Below are 13,335 nucleotides of genomic sequence, written 5' to 3'. Positions count from 1 at the left end.
GTCCAGTAGGAAGGGAGACCCTAGGTTGCCCTCTGTGCCACAGGAAAAGAGGAAAGAGTGGAAGCAGACTGGAACAGGTCAGAAGACTCCTGGAGAGGCACCCCCAAGAAAATGCAAGTGAATTACCAGTAATTGTTTTTGTACAGAGAGAAGATTAAACAGTTGTGGGATAGTTTGTGGTTGGACTGCCATTAAATACCTAGAAATTTAAACAAAATTATGAGACTATTATTAATTCTAGGAAAAACAAAATGTGTAGTCAAGAAAAGGTAGTCATGGTCTTCCACATAGCTTACCCATGAAAATCAATTGCAATAGTCATAACAGCTTCAGAGTACATACCCAACGCTTTGATATAACTATATTAAAGGGGTAAAAGGGTGCAAAATAGGAAAAGAAACCTTCCAGAGTTGGAAGTCAATAGAAAATGGCTACCATTGGATAATTAAGGAATGGCCGTAAAAACATTTTATTTAAGAAAAATGAGAGAGTCAGGAGAAGATGGCGGAAGAGTAAGACGCAGAGATCACCTTCCTTCCCACAGATACAGTAGAAATACATCTACACGTGGAACTGCTCCTACAGAACACCCACTGAACGCTGGCAGAAAACGTCCGACCTCCAAAAAGGCAAGAAACTCCCCCCGTACTTGGGTAGGGCAAAAGAAAAAAGAAATAACAGAGACAAAAGAATAGGGACGGCACCTGCACTAGTGGGAGGGAGCCGTGAAGGAGGAAAGATTTCCACGCACTAGGAAGCCCCTTCGCGGGCGGAGACTGCGGGTGGCAGAGGGGGGAAGCTTCGGAGCCAGAGATGAGAGCGCAGCCACAGAGGTGCGGAGGGCAAAGCGGAGAGATTCCTGCACAGAGGATCACTGCCGACCAGCACTCACCAGCCCGAGAGGCTTGTCTGCTCACCCGCCGGGGCGGGCGGGGCTGGGAGCTGAGGCTCGGGCTTCGGTCGGATCGCAGGGAGAGGACTGGGGTTGGTGGCATGAACACAGCCTGAAGGGGTTAGCGCACAACAGCTGGCTGGGAGGGAGACCGGGAAAAAGTCTGCAGCTGCCGAAGAGGCAAGAGACTTTTTCTTGCCTCTTTGTTTCGCGGCGCGCAAGGAGAGGGGATTCAGAGCGCCGCCTAAACGAGCTCCAGAGACGGGCACGAGCCGCGGGCCCCAGAGACGGGCGTGAGACGCTAAGGCTGCTGCTGCCGCCACCAAAAACCCTGTGTGCGAGCACAGGTCACTCTCCACACCGCCCCTCCCGGGAGCCGGTGCAGCCCGCCACTGCCAGGGTCCCGTGATCCAGGGACAACTTTCCCGGGAGAACGCACGGCGCGCCTCAGGCTGGTGCAACGTCACGCCAGCCTCTGCCGCTGCAGGCTCGCCCCGCCTCCTCTGTACCTCCCCCCGGCCTGAGTGAGCCAGAGCCCCCGAAGCAGCTGCTCCTTTAACCCCGTTCTGTCTGGGCGGGGAACAGACGCCCTCAGGCGACCTACACGCAGAGGCGGGTCCAAATACAAAGCTGAACCCCGGGAGTTGTGCGAACAAAGAAGAGAAAGGGAAATCTCTCCCAGCAGGCTCAGAAGCAGCGGATTAAAACTCCACAAACAACTTGATGTGCCTGCATCTGTTGAATACCTGAATAGACAATGAATCATCCCAAATTCAGGAGGTGGACTTTGGGAGCAGGATATATTAATTTTTCCTCTTTTCCTTTTTTTGTGAGTGTATATGTATATGCTTCTGGGTGAGATTTTGTCTGTATAGCTTTGCTTTATAATAGCTTTATTTTACTTCACTATATTATAGCCTCTTTCTTTCTTTCTTTCTATTTTTTCTCCCTTTTACTCTGAGCCATGTGGATGAAAGGCTCTTGGTGCTCCAGCCAGGCATCAGGGCCGTGCCTCTGAGGTGGGAGAGGCAACTTCAGGACACTGGTCCACAAGAGACCTCCCAGCTCCACATAATACCAAACGGCAAAAATCTCTCAGAGGTCTCCATCTCAACATCAAGACCCAGCTTCACTCAACGACCAGCAAGCTACAGCGCTGGACACCCCATGCCAAACAACTAGCAAGACAGGAACACAGCCCCATCCATTAGCAGAGAGGCTGCCGAAAATCATAATAAGGCCACAGACACCCCAAAATACACCACCAGACGTGGACGTGCCCACCAGAAAGACAAGATCCAACCTCATCCACCAGAGCTCAGGCACTAGTTCCCTCCACCAGGAAGCCTACACAACCCACTGAACCAACCTTAGCCACTGGGGACAGATACCAAAAACAACGGGAACTATGAACCTGCAGCCTGTGAAAAGGAGAGCCCAAACACAGTAAGATAAGCAAAATGAGATGACAGAAAAACACACAGCAGATGAAGGAGCAGGGTCAAAACACACCAGACCTAACAAATGAAGAGGAAATAGGTAGTCTACCTGAAAAAGAATTCAGAATAATGATAGTAATGATGATCCAAAATCTTGGAAATAGAATAGACAAAATGCAAGAAACATTTAACAAGGACGTAGAAGAACTAAAGAGGAATCAAGCAACGATGAAAAACACAATAAATGAAATTAAAAATACTCTAGATGGGATCAATAGCAGAATAACTGAGGCAGAAGAAAGGATAAGTGACCTGGAAGATAAAATGGTGGAAATAACTACTGCAGAGCAGGATAAAGAAAAAAGAATGAAAAGAAATGAGGACAGTCTCAGAGACCTCTGGGACAACATTAAACGCACCAACATTCGAATTATAGGGGTCCCAGAAGAAGAAGAGAAAAAGAAAGGGACTGAGAAACTATTTGAAGAGATTATAGTTGAAAACTTCCCTAATATGGGAAAGGAAATAGTTAATCAAGTCCTGGAAGCACAGAGAGTCCCATACAGGATAAATCCAAGGAGAAACGCACCAAGACACATATTAATCAAACTGTCAAAAATTAAATATAAAGAAAACATATTAAAAGCAGCAAGGGAAAAACAACAAATAACACACAAGGGAATCCCCATAAGGTTAACATCTGATCTTTCAGCAGAAACTCTGCAAGCCAGAAGGGAGTGGCAGGATATACTTAAACTCATGAAGGAGAAAAACCTACAGCCAAGATTACTCTACCCAGCAAGGATCTCATTCAGATGTGATGGAGAAATTAAAACCTTTACAGACAAGCAAAAGCTGAGAGAGTTCAGCACCACCAAACCAGCTTTACAACAAATGCTAAAGGAACTTCTCTAGGCAAGAAACACAAGAGAAGGAAAACACCTACAATAACAAACCCAAAACATTTAAGAAAATGGGAATAGGAACATACACATCGATAATTACCTTAAATGTAAATGGATTAAATGCTCCAACCAAAAGAAACAGACTGGCTGAATGGATACAAAAACAAGACCCATATATATGCTGTCTACAAGAGACCCACTTCAGACCTAGAGACACATACAGACTGAAAGTGAGGGGATGGAAAAAGATATTCCATGCAAATGGAAATCAAAAGAAAGCTGGAGTAGCAATTCTCATATCAGACAAAATAGACTTTAAAATAAAGAATATTACAAGAGACAAAGAAGGACGCTATATAATGATCAAGGGATCGATCCAAGAGGAAGGTATAACAATTGTAAATATTTATGCACCCAACATAGGAGCACCTCAATACATAAGGCAAATACTAACAGCCATAAAAGGGGAAATCGACAGCAACACAATCATAGTAGGGGACATTAACACCCCACTTTCACCAATGGACAGATCATCCAAAATGAAAGTAAATAAGGAAACACGGGCTTCCCTGGTGGCGCAGTGGTTGAGAATCTGCCTGCTAATGCAGGGGACATGGGTTCGAGCCCTGGTCTGGGAAGATCCCACATGCCGCAGAGCAACTGGGCCTGTAAGCCACAACTACTGAGCCTGCGCATCTGGAGCCTGTGCCCCGCAACGGGAGGGGCCGGGATAGTAAAAGGCTGGCGCACCGCGATGAAGAGCGGCCCCTGCACCGCGATGAAGAGTGGCCCCCGCTTGCCGCAACTAGAGAAAGCCCTCGCACGAAACGAAGACCCAACACAGCCAAAAATAAATAAATAAATAAAAAAATAAGGAAACACAAGCTTTAAATGATACATTAAACAAGATGGACTTAATTGATATTTATAGGACATTCCACCCAAAAACAACAGAATACACATTTTTCTCAAGTGCTCATGGAACATTCTCCAGGATAGATCATATCTTGGGTCACAAATCAAGCCTTGGTAAATTTAAGAAAATTGAAATCATATCAAGTATCTATTCCGACCACAACGCTATGAGACGAGATATCAATTACAGGAAAAGATCTGTAAAAAATACAAACACATGGAGGCTACACAATACACTACTTAATAACGAAGTGATCACTGAAGAAATCAAAGGGGAAATCAAAAAATACCTAGAAACAAATGACAATGGAGACACGACGACCCAAAACCTATGGGACGCAGCAAAAGCAGTGCTAAGAGGGAAGTTTATAGCAATACAAGCCTACCTCAAGAAACAGGAAACATCTCGAATAAACAACCTAACCTTGCACCTAAAGCAATTAGAGAAAGAAGAACAAAAAAACCCCAAAGCTAGCAGAAGGAAAGAAAACATAAAGATCAGGTCAGAAATAAATGAAAAAGAAATGAAGGAAACAATAGCAAAAATCAATGAAACTAAAAGCTGGTTCTTTGAGAAGATAAACAAAATTGATAAACCATTAGCCAGACTCATCAAGAGAAAAAGGGAGAAGACTCAAATCAATAGAATTAGAAATGAAAAAGGAGAAGTAACCACTGACACTGCAGAAATACAAAAGATCATGAGAGATTACTACAAGCAACTCTATGCCAATAAAATGGACAACCTGGAAGAAATGGACAGATTCTTAGAAATGCACAACCTGCCGAGACTGAACCAGGAATAAATAGAAAATATGAACAGGCCAATCACAAGCACTGAAATTGAAACTGTGATTAAAAACCTTCCAACAAACAAAAGCCCAGGACCAGATGGCTTCACAGGTGAATTCTATCAAACATTTAGAGAAGAGCTAACACCTATCCTTCTCAAACTCTTCCAAGATATTGCAGAGGGAGGAACACTCCCAAACTCATTCTACGAGGCCACCATCACCCTGATACCAAAACCAGACAAAGATGTCACAAAGAAAGAAAACTACAGGCCAATATCACTGATGAACATAGATGCAAAAATCCTCAACAAAATACTAGCAAACAGAATCCAACAGCACATTAAAAGGATCATACACCATGATCAAGTGGGGTTTATCCCAGGAATGCAAGGATTCTTCAATATACGCAAATCAATCAATGTGATACACCATATTAACAAATTGAAGGAGAAAAACCATATGATCATCTCAATAGATGCAGAGAAAGCTTTCGACAAAATTCAACACCCATTTATGATAAAAGCTCTGCAGAAAGTAGGCATAGAGGGAACTTTCCTCAACATAATCAAGGCCATATATGACAAACCCACAGCCAACATTGTCCTCAATGGTGAAAAACTGAAACCATTTCCACTAAGATCAGGAACAAGACAAGGTTGCCCACTCTCAGCACTATTATTCAACATAGTTTTGGAAGTGTTAGCCACAGCAATCAGAGAAGAAAAAGAAATAAAAGGAATCCAAATCGGAAAAGAAGAAGTAAAGCTGTCACTGTTTGCAGATGACATGATACTATACATAGAGAATCCTAAAGATGCTACCAGAAAACTCCTAGAGCTAATCAATGAATTTGGTAAAGTAGCAGGATACAAAATTAATGCACAGAAATCTCTTGCATTTTATATACTAATGACGAAAAATCTGAAAGTGAAATTAAGAAAACACTCCCGTTTACCATTGCAACAAAAAGAATAAAATATCTAGGAAGAAACCTACCTAAGGAGATAAAAGACCTGTATGCAGAAAATTATAAGACACTGATGAAAGAAATTAAAGATGATACAAATAGATGGAGAGATATACCATGTTCTTGGATTGCAAGAATCAACATTGTGAAAATGACTCTACTACCCAAAGCAATCTACAGATTCAATGCAATCCCTATCAAACTACCACTGGCATTTTTCACAGAACTAGAATAAAAAATTTCACAATTTGTATGGAAACACAAAAGACCCCGCATAGCCAAAGCAATCTTGAGAACGAAAAATGGAGCTGGGGGAATCAGGCTCCCTGACTTCAGACGATATTACAAAGCTACAGTAATCAAGACAGTTTGGTACTGGCACAAAAACAGAAATATAGATCAATGGAACAGGATAGAAAGCCCAGAGATAAACCCACGCACATATGGTCACCTTATCTTTGATAAAGGAGGCAAGCATATACAGTGGAGAAAAGACAGCCTCTTCAATAAGTGGTGCTGGTAAAATTGGACAGATACATGTAAAAGTATGAAATTAGAACACTCCCTGACACCATGCACAAAAATAAACTCAAAATGGATTAAAGACCTAAGTGTAAGGCCAGACACTATCAAACTCTTAGAGGAAAACATAGGCAGAACACTCCATGACATACATCACAGCAAGATTCTTTTTGACCCAGCTCCTAGAGAAATGGAAATAAAAACACAAATAAACAAATGGGACCTAATGAAACTTAAAAGCTTTTGCACAGCAAAGGAAACCATAAACAAGACCAAAAGACAACCCTCAGAATGGGAGAAAATATTTGCAAATGAAGCAACTGACAAAGGATTAATCTCCAAGATTTCCAAGCAGCTCATGCAGCTCAATAACAAAAAAAAAACAACCCAATCCAAAAATGGGCAGAAAACCTAAACAGACATTTCTCCAAAGAAGATATACAGATTGCCAACAGACACATGAAAGAATGCTCAACATCATTAATCATTAGAGAAATGCAAATCAAAACTACAATGAGATATCATCTCACACCAGTCAGAATGGCTATCATCAAAAAATCTAGAAACAATAAATGCTGGAGAGGGTGTGGAGGAAAGGGAACACTCTTGCACTGTTGGTGGGAATGTAAATTGATACAGCCACTATGGAGAACAGTATGGAGGTTCCTTAAAAAACTACAAATAGAACTACCATACGACCCAGCAATCCCACTACTGGGCATATACCCTGAGAAAACCATAGTTCAAAAAGAGTCATGTACCAAAATGTTCATTGCAGCTCTATTTACAATAGCCAGGACATGGAAGCAACCTAAATGTCCATCGACAGATGAATGGATAAAGAAGATATGGCACATATATACAATGGAATATTACTCAGCCATAAAAGGAAATGAAATGGAGGTATTTGTAATGAGGTGGATGGAGTTAGAGTCTGTCATACAGAGTGAAGTAAGTCAGAAAGAGAAAAACAAATACAGTATGCTAACACATATATATGGAATCTAAGAAAAAAAAAAAAAAGGCCATGAAGAACCTAGTGGCAAGACGGGAATAAAGACACAGACCTACTAGAGAATTGACTTGAGGATATGGGGAGGGGGAGGGGTGAGATGTGACAGGGTGAGAGAGTGTCATGGACATATATACACTACCAAATGTAAAATAGATAGCTAGTGGGAAGCAGCCGCATAGCACAGGGAGATCAGCTCGGTGCTTTGTGACCACCTAGAGGGGTGGGATGGGGAGGGTGGGAGGGAGGGAGACGCAAGAGGGAAGAGATATGGGAACATATGTATATGTATAACTGATTCACTTTGTTATAAAGCAGAAACTAACACACCATTGTAAAGCAATTATACTTCAATAAAGATGTTTAAAAAAAAGCCATTTAAAAAAAAAGAAAGAAAAAAAAGAAAAATGAGATGGCAAAAAACTAGAAATAGAGAAAATGGTTAAATAGAAAATTAAAAGAAACAAATAAATGCCAAATTACTCAGATAAACTCAGAAATGGCTGATTGTGGGGATGTAACAGGGCAACAGGTAAGCATGAGACTGCTGTTTTCCATAACAAATCTTATAACAAGTAAGCTTTTGAAAGTATCCGTATCTTTGAGAAAAATAAAACAATTTAAAAAGAAGTAGAAGGGGGAGGAGAAGAAAGATGAGAAGGAGAGAACCATGTCATTAGGAACCCCCCATTGCACTTCTCTGAAAATCTCAGGTGAAAGTTGGTCACAAGAAGTAAAAGTCACTTCCCTCCTGGCCAGAGAAGGAACAAGATCCTACAGGCTGACCCTTCAGAGATGGCTGGTAGCTCAGCAGTTGTCAGGGGCTGTGGGAAGTACAGCCACAATGTACTGGAAGGAAGAGAACCCAGAAAAGGATAGCTGCAGAAGTGCAGGCATAGGTCTGACCATGAAAAGCCAAGTCCCTATCCACAACCGCCAACTCCACCTTAACTGGAAAAGAGGTGGACCTCTTGCTAATCAAGCCAGACCGCATTTAAAGTGTCAGTGGAAATAACACCAGCGACAGTGTTACAAAAGACTTCACAGTGCTTCTTCATTAACTGGCTATAAGGAGTCAGGGTAGAAAGAGTCCAATAGAGTGCTATGAATATGTAACTATATTTACCCAACTAAAATATATTTTGTAAGTTACAAATGGGTGTTACAGTAACCGCTTCTTGTGGTATGGTCCAAAGGATAGATGAAAAATCTCTGCGACTTAAAATATATTTCCCGGGCTTCCCTGGTGGCGCAGTGGTTGAGAATCTGCCTGCCAATGCAGGGGACACGGGTTCGAGCCCTGGTCTGGGAAGATCCCACATGCCGCGGAGCAGCTAGGCCCGTGAGCCACAACTACTGAGCCTGCGCATCTGGAGCCTGTGCTCCGCAACAAGAGAGGCCGCGATAGTGAGAGGCCCGCACACCACGATGAAGAGTGGCCCCCGCTTGCTGCAACTAGAGAAAGCCCTGGCACAGAAACAAAGACCCAACACAGCCAAAAATAAATAAATAAATAAATAATTTAAAAAAAAAAATATATATATATATATATTTCCCACATGTTTGCTAGATGTTGAACGTTCTCCATTCTTGATGTCACCCATGAAATTCCTGAGACACTGTGCATATAGCTAGCAAGATAATGGGATAGTAACTAAAAGCCCAGGTCTCGGAAGTAATTAGATTGAGGTTCAAATGCCAATGTCACTAGTTTCCTATTTTATGACCTTACAAAATGTTCTTTAAACTAAGTCTTTGCTTGTTCTTGTGAAAAGTGGTATAGTAATACTAAAAAAAAAAAAAAAAAAAATAGATTGCTTTAAGTGTTATGAGAAAATGTATGTAAATCACTTAGTACTGTGCCTGGCATACAGATAATGTTAAATCATCAATAACAGATATTACTGTATTCTCAGGGAAGGACTATAGAAAAACAGGGGCAAAGAAACCAATGTGTGTTGCTCTCCTCACGTTCTAGAAATATTGTATGTGCTTTTATTTAAACTTCACAATTCACCCAAGGTCACAAAGATGGTAACTGGTAGAGTTTGGATTTGAATACAGGACTATCTGACTTCAAAGACCATGCACTTTTCACTAGAATTTCTAACCTGAATTCTGTTGGTGTATCATCAAAGATTAATCAATCAGATCAAAACCCCCTCTCTCTTTCCGATCTCCACACATCACTTAGAAAGGAACAGACCTTTGAGGACATGGTACAGCTGAGAGAAAATGTTTGATAAAAAGAATGAAATAAGCAAAGCCCCAGAAAACTTGGCCCTACATAGAGGATCTAACACATGGGACCCCCCAGGTACCAGGTGAACTCACCCAGATGCCAAAGGAGTGGGGGAGATGAAGGAGTGTGAGTGGAAAATGAGACAGTTTAGAACTATGAAGATGAAGCTACATAAGCGGCCCTATCCAAAGCCAAACACTTCCCAGGCCAAATATTTAAATTTGGAGTCATATCAGAAGTCTTAATATTTTATTATTGGTGTATCAAACACTGAAAGTTAGTTTGTTCTCAATGCAACAGTGAAAGTTCTCATGCATATCCCTTGTGGAAGACAGAATTCTAAGACAGCCCTCAAGGACTAGTGTATAATCTTCCCCTTGAATACAGGTGGGATCCCAGAACATGATGGAATTTCACTCCTGTGATTAGATTACATTACCTGGCAAAAGGGAAGAGATTTTGCATATGCATTTAGGGTTCCAAATCAGTTGGGTTTGAGTTCATCAAAAGACAGATTATCCAGGGTGGGCCTGACTTAATAAGGAAAGTCCCTAAAAGAGGAACTTGATCCTTCCTGAAGAGCAATTCTCTGGCTGGCCTTGAGGAACCAAACAGCCATGAGTTCTAGAGCTGTGAGGAAATGAATTCTGCCGACAACCACATGAGCTTGGAGAAGAACCCCAAGTCTCAGACGAGACCACAGCCCTAGACTACATCTAAATTGCAGCCTTGTCAGACCCTAGGCAAAGAACTCACCTAAGCCAAACCCAGACTTCTGACTCACATAAACTGTGAGACAATAAATGTGTTTTTTGAAACAAACAAACCAAAAAAAAAAGTTAGTTTGTTGTAATTAATTAATACTTTTGAATATCAGTGCCTGCATACTCTCTTGTTCCATAGAGATAGAAAAATACAAATACAATCTGTACCTTTAGGGAGTTTACCAGGCGGTGCTTCTGGAAAGACATTCTCAGACAAAAATGACACTAACAATACACCACAATGTTTGGGAAACGTCTAATGAGTGGTGCTCACAGAATCTGTGAAAGGAACTCAGAAACCAAGAGACAACTCTCAGCTGGATGAAGCAGGGAAAGTTTCACTTGAGTTAAAGCTTGAAAATGAATTTGAAATAAAGGGGGAGGCAGGATTTTGGAGGAGGTAAAGGAGTGAAAGGGCATGAGGATGCCATTGTATGTTGGAGGGGCAGTGATTTGCTTTGGCTGGTGATGAGAATCTAGGCTGAAAAGTTATAAAATATAAGGTTGAGAAAAACTGGCTTTTGCTGAATGACAGAAAACTTTCAGTGTCAGGCTATGGTGTTCGGGCTTTACTTTCTAATAGGAAGGAAAGGCTTGGGTTTTGTTTGTTGTCTTAGTCAAGAAATGATGACCAAGGGCTTCCCTGGTGGCGCAGTGGTTAAGAATCTGCCTGCCAATGTAGGGGACACGGGTTCAATCCCTGGTCCAGAAAAGATCCCGAATGCGGTGGAGCAACTAAGCTGGTGCGCCACAACTACTGAGCCTGCGCTCTACAGCCCACGTGCCACAACTACTGAAGCCCACATGCCTAGAGCCTGTGCTTTACAACAAGAGAAGCCACGTCAATGAGAAGCCCGCGCACCGCAATGAATAGTAGCCCCCGCTTACCACAACTAGAGAAAGCCCGCGCGCAGCAATGAAGACCCAAGGCAGCCAAAAATACATAAACGAAAAAAATTAAATTTAATTTAAATTAAAAAAAAAAAGAAATGATGATCAAAACCCCATTCCTCATCTCTTCCCCCCAGTTTGATCTATAGATTCAAAATGCAATCCCAATATAAACCCCATAAAGTTTTTTTGGGTAGATATTGACATGCTGATTCTAAAATGTACATGGAAAGGTAAGGGAACTAGAATAGCCAATTCTGAAATTCTGAAAAAGAAAAAAAGTCTTTACTGATGATCCTGCTAGATCCCTGTGTGCAGGAAGACATGGCTACTATGTGGTTCTCTTTGTGTCTCTCAAGGTGTATTTTTTTGTTTGTTTTTGGCTGCTCCACACAGCATGTGGGATCTTAGTTCCCGGACCAGGGATCAAACCCAGGCCCCTGCAGAGGAAGCACAGAGCCTTAACCACTGGACCACCAGGGAAGTCCCTCAAGGTGTATTTTTGATCACACTAGTCCCAAAAGAGGTACTTGAAAAGTTCCAAGAAAAAAAATTTAGGGCTTTGAATAATTCTTGAATAAATCAATCTGTTTAACTTCAGCTCATGTAGTGTTTCTCGAACTAGGTTGAACTCAGAATTTTTTCTTCATATAAATATCTATTAACTTTCCTTGGAGGTGGTTTAGTAAAATACACTTTGAGAAACACTTAGAGATGTTGGAATACACTTTTACACTTTGGATAATACTTAAAAGATTAATTTTATTGTTTTTTATTATTTTATAACTTTATTTATTTGTTTTCAGCTCATTGGGTCCTCGTTGCTGCACACGGGGCTTTTTTTAGTTGAGGCGAGCAGGGGCTACTCTTCGTTGCGGTGCGCGGGCTTTATGGCAGTGGCCTCTCTTGTTGTGGAGCATGGGCTCTAGGCGCACAGGTTTCAGTAATTGTAGCTCCCAGGCTCCAGAGTGCAGGCTCAGTAGTTGTGGTGCACGGGCTTAGTTGCTCCCCGGCATGTGGGATCTTCCCGGACCAGGGCTCAAACCCGTGTCCCCTGCATTGGCATGCGGATTCTTAACCACTGCGCCAAGATTCTTAACCCCAAGATTAATTTTAGAATTAAGATTAGAATTAATTTTAGAATTAAGATTTAAGATTAATTTTAAAATTGATTAATTTTAGAAAAAGTGTGTAAGTCCTAAGAAATTTGACAGATTTGGGTAAACTGTTTTTACTGCCCATTTGGAGACTGTGTTGATATTCACGTTGCCAAGGTTCAGTCAGGATACTCTGAGAAGCCAAATGAGAACATGAAGAGGAACTCGTGGGGTGATTTAAGGGAAGGTGTCTGAGTGACTACCTGTCCTGTGGATCCACACGAAGTGGTGGGCTTGGGGTAGCTGCTGGCCGGCAGGCAGAGCCCTTAGGAAGATGGAAGACAGCAAGGACAGGCTGGAACCGCTGGGTCCGGTCTATTCTTTCAAAGTTGAAGACTTTTAGAGAGGAATGGCTGCCCCGAAGCTTCAGCCTTCTAGATCTTATGCAGATCAGATCTCTGGCCAACTCTAACACAACTATACAGGGGAAAGGGATGCTGGAAAACGTGGTTCCCAGCTTGATGGCATTGCACAGAGCAAACCACCACAGGGGTTACTAGTGAAATGAAAAAGAACAAAAAAGCATACCTCCTTTCAGTTTGAAAACAGCATTCATATGACTCAGACTTAAGGAGCTTTGGGGGAATTCCCACTCAGTGTCAGGCACTGTGCCAAATATTTTCACACCCACACACACACACACACACACCCCCCTACATAAACACAACTTCTCTAGTAGCATCACACCATATGCTACCTTTCCCCATTTCCGTTGGTCACAATGAGAGAAAAATGAAGAAGAGTTTGGGCAGACCAGGAACGTTATTGAAAAGATGTAAACAACAATACAGTTGAATACGATGTTGTGTCATAGCAGAGAAAGCTCTAGAGTTTC

The 13,335-nt window shown here is 41.9% G+C and overlaps 1 long non-coding RNA gene across 1 annotated transcript in view; it reads left to right on the top strand.

Moving 5' to 3' along the window:
* Positions 1-4,115, top strand: part of LOC309662439 — a 307,389-nt gene extending 303,274 nt beyond the window's left edge. Inside the window, exon 2 of the long non-coding RNA XR_014264682.1 lies at positions 4,023-4,115. This is a non-coding gene — a long non-coding RNA (uncharacterized lncRNA). The remainder of the gene's footprint in view (positions 1-4,022) is intronic.
* The last annotated feature ends 9,220 nt before the right edge of the window (positions 4,116-13,335 follow it).

Source organism: Balaenoptera physalus (assembly GCF_965194825.1).
Source record: "Balaenoptera physalus genome assembly, chromosome: 6".
Lineage (NCBI taxonomy): Eukaryota > Metazoa > Chordata > Mammalia > Artiodactyla > Balaenopteridae > Balaenoptera > Balaenoptera physalus.
Note: the sequence above shows the minus strand (reverse complement) of the source record. Positions and strands in the feature narration are given on the sequence as shown.